Here is a 4,220-nt window from a genome sequence, read left to right as displayed (position 1 = left end):
TCCCAGGCAACAAAGCCTATTTGGATTCTCTGCAGTAACTCTGGGTCCTTTACTCCATTCATAGGAAAGCTACTGATTCTAAACCTGCCTAAGGAAAAGTTTCATTTTGCACACAGATGTGTGTGCATTAAATGAATGATTGCCACTCAAATCTTTCCTTTCTCTTTACAATTAAAAAACAAAGAAAGAAACAAGAACAAAGAAAAAGAATATCCATTGCTTTTCTCCCCCTGATTATAAAACTAATACGTTTTTGTGACAAAAAAATTAATAAACATTAAGAAGAAAAAAATGTATAATCTCACTAAGCATATATAACCCCCATTAAAATATTGATGTATTTTCCTTGTTGAGTTTTCTTTATAACTATGTTATATTATAATCTAACTTTTATCACACTGAAATTTTGTTTGGTATCCTTCTTTTTAAAATTAACCTGTTGTGGGACTTCCCTGACAGTCCAGTGGTTAAGACTCGCACTTCCAATGTAGGGGGCGCTGGTTCCATCCCTGGTCAGGGAACTAAGATCCCACAAGCCTCATGGTGCGGCCAAAAACATTAAAAAATAAAAGGAACCTATTGTGAACATTCAGCCATGTCATTAAGCCTTATTCTACAACATGACACCTAATGGCTACGGGCTATTTCATGGTATGGAGTCACCATACACCAACAGGCAAAACCGTCACATTGTCCCCAATTTCTTCTATTATTAATAGTTTTTGTAGAGTATAGGTTTATGGAATGGGCCCACAGCTTCCCTACCCTACATCATTACCCCACGGGGTTCAAAGAATCAGTTGGTATAGACAATGAGCACCACATATATTTTCTTGTCAGGTTTTGGGTTTTTTTTTTTCCCCTCCTGTGACTATTTCTCTCTCTGTCATAAGTCTTATGTTAAAGATACAAGAAAATTTATATACAGTCCAATTAAAACAAAACAGGAAATGATGATAGCTTGATAAGAAGTCTTTGGAAAATTTATTACCCCAATCCTATGTTTCAAAGGGCACTCCAGCTAGCAAAAGGATTGATTGACAATAAAACATACTGTAAATAAAGATATTCAAATCTTGAATATCAATAGAGTCATTTAGTTTCAGTTGTATTATTATTTTTGCCCCCATGCTGAGTCTTTTTCTTTATCTGCTGCCAAATCGTTTCTTTGTGCATTTGTACATCTGCCAGAGGGAGGCAAGGAAATATGGTCAAATGATGTTATTTCTTAGACTTTGAGAGATTGGATAGGAGACAAAAGTTGAAAGTTATCAGCAAAACAAGGTTGTACACTGACTTCTCTGCTTGTAAATTTCCCTCACTCTCAGTGCCTCTGTTCATGCTAAGCTGGCTCATGCCTGCTGCTCCAGTTTGAAGGTCACTTCCTCGGGAAAGCCTTCTCTGACCTCCAAGGAATAAAAAGCACCCCCTGTGCTTCCTCTCTCAAAACATTAGTGCACTTGTGATGTCTTGTCTTCCCATAAACACTGTGAGGCAGATACCACACCTCTGTGGTTCTCTCCTATCTCCCACAGTTATCAAAATAGTACCTTCACAAAATCAAATATTGTTTGGATGAGTAAATAAAAAACAATGAAGAGACGTGAAAGAGTACTGCTCTTCCTCCACGGGTATACAACACCTCCTCCCACAGAAACACGTGGGATTCAATTGTTCCCTTCAATTCCTCCCTCATCCAAAAACTCCCCAGACCACCCTCCTCATTTCTCCCAATCTCATCACTTTCCAGGCCTCTTCCCTTCTTGGCTTTTCTTCAAATACTTTTTACTATCTGACGTTTTGTTATGTATTCATTTATATATTGCATGCTACCTCAATGATATGTGAGAGAAGGGGTATTTTTACTGCTGTGGCTCCCACACTTAAAAGAAACTCTAGCATATAGTAGGTGTGTAAATATCAGTTGAATGAGTGAATGAATGAATGAGATTCCAGAGAGCAGAGCAATTGGGCCGTTTTGCTTTTAGCGTGGTTATATCAGACTTCAGCAAAATCCACTGCATTATAAACAAATAAATTATCTTTAATTTTCCCTTTAATTATTTGCATTGTTCCTATTATTTGTCATTTTCAGATGTGCCACTATCAAATTTTTATGGTTTATTACCTAAGAGTGAGTTGACAATATGTTCTCATAAAGTATTTCATTGGATATAAATAGAAACAAACAACAAGCTTTTCCAAAAGCTATAGTAGAAACAGGTTTTTTGGGGGGAGGGGTTTGCTTTGGAGTTTTATGGTCAGAGAGTCTGACAATAAGGAGTAAGAAGTTTGATTCACCTTTGAGAAAAATAATTTGTTTTATCAACTGGTTATGATATTATGTCATCCTTTAATATGTTAAATAAAATATTAGAGCAGAACTATACAGAAAAAGTCAAAGAAAAATATAAAATAATGCCACATCCAAAATAAAACCCCATCATATAGAGTGAATAAAAGTTAGTAAAGTTATGTATACATATGGACAAAGTTGTAAATATTCATAGAGATAAATCTAATTTTATTGCAGAGGCTATGGGTAAATTTTCTGCAAAGTTGTTTATAATAATCAAAATAATTTTAATATGAAACTAGGAGAGCCAAGTGCCCCAGAACACTTTATGTGTTCTCTGGCACCACTTCATGTTATTCTGGTTTTGTCTCCTTAGTTAAAGTCACCAGTTATCCACCTTCAAATTGGACAGCCTTTGAGATAACTTGCCGTACTGGGCTGGGATCCCTGGAAAATTCCAAGGTGCTCTGCTCCTTGGCCTTGAAACCCCTTTTTGTCTCAACATAAATTAGCTGAGAAATACCAAGAGCCGCGTTGTGAATTTCTAGTTCCAAGATGAATTCAAAACAACTTAAACAGTGTACTAGTAGTGCTTAGTGCTGTTTTTATTTTCAGATATTCTCCAACTTAAAGCCCTGCTTCTGGGGAAGACACTTTGCTGCCCAAGAACATTCGGAGCTAAGGAACCACCACAGTGTAATAACAGAACCCCGTATCCCACACCATGTCACTGCCTTAACTGGGGGTCCCAGTATGGACCCAGATGAGGGAAGTATATTTTTTTCTCACTGACTTCCTGCTTCTTGGGAACAGCAGGTTTGAGAAAATGAAGGTGATTAGGTGACTAGATTGCTAGGTGTTCTCATATGATCCCTGCCTCTTTTACTCCTCTATCCTCTTCTCCCGTCACAGAATGCCATATTGGCACCTTGGATGGTTGGCCTCAAATCCTGGTTCATTACAGTGTTTATGAGTTAACCTTTCCAAGTAGGTGAGGCTTAAATAGTTGGCAACCTCCCCCTTTTTTTTCTTTCCACCTACCAAATGGAAATTCAGTGTTAAAATAAAAACTTCAAAGTCTTCCTCCCAATAAAGCTTTAATGTAAGAAAAAGTAGACTTTCATTTTATTGTAGACAGGAAAGTAGTATTTATTGGTGGATGGGAGTAAGCAGGGGATGGCATCAAGGCTTTTATGAATGCAGGGTACAACTGGGGATGTATTTGACCCTACAGCTCTCCATCTGGCATAAGCTACTTTTCTGCCCCCAAGTTTTCAAATTCATCCACGTTAAACTTAGTAAAACCACACTTCTTGGAAATGTGGATTTCTGGCAGCCAGGGAACTTGAACTTGGCCTGCACAGGGCCTCAGTCACCTGCTCCTTGTTCTGCAACTTGGTGCCAATGGACATTACGACTCTGCCAATGTGGACCCTGGCCACTGTGCCCTGGGGCTTTCCAAATGTACTGCGCATATCTGTCTGGAGCCTAGACTAGGGACAGCATGCCAGACATGAATATCCACTGGAAAGGGCTGTCTCCAAGGTTCCTTAGGGCAACTCATACAAGCAATAGGCTGCTTGCATTACACTATTGCATACACACTACATACTGTCTGCAGCCATTGCATACCAGGCCCCCATGGGGTAAAGAGGCAACCTACCTTTTAAAATCACATTCCCACCAGCATCCCTGCCTAGTCCTAGGAACTAAGGATATATCTAATAAACAACAATTTTGCTATACTAGAAAAAAAGAATATGTTAAGACTTTCAGTCTACTTAATACTTCAGACCAGGTTTTGGGCATCCAGCTGTCTTCATTTGCAAGGCATGACATATTTTCATATTCCACAAATGGGGCTATTGAACAATGATGAATGAATGAAATACAATGCAACTATTTTTAGTATAATAATTGTAAT

At 38.3% G+C, this 4,220-nt stretch overlaps 1 pseudogene; it reads right to left on the bottom strand.

Moving 5' to 3' along the window:
• Window positions 1-3,828: 3,828 nt before the first annotated feature.
• Window positions 3,829-3,974, bottom strand: LOC113906115 (annotated as a pseudogene).
• Window positions 3,975-4,220: the final 246 nt, after the last annotated feature.

This window comes from Bos indicus x Bos taurus, chromosome 15, assembly GCF_003369695.1.
Source record: "Bos indicus x Bos taurus breed Angus x Brahman F1 hybrid chromosome 15, Bos_hybrid_MaternalHap_v2.0, whole genome shotgun sequence".
In the NCBI taxonomy this organism is placed as follows: Eukaryota; Metazoa; Chordata; class Mammalia; order Artiodactyla; family Bovidae; genus Bos; species Bos indicus x Bos taurus.
This window is presented reverse-complemented; position numbering and strand designations above follow the sequence as displayed.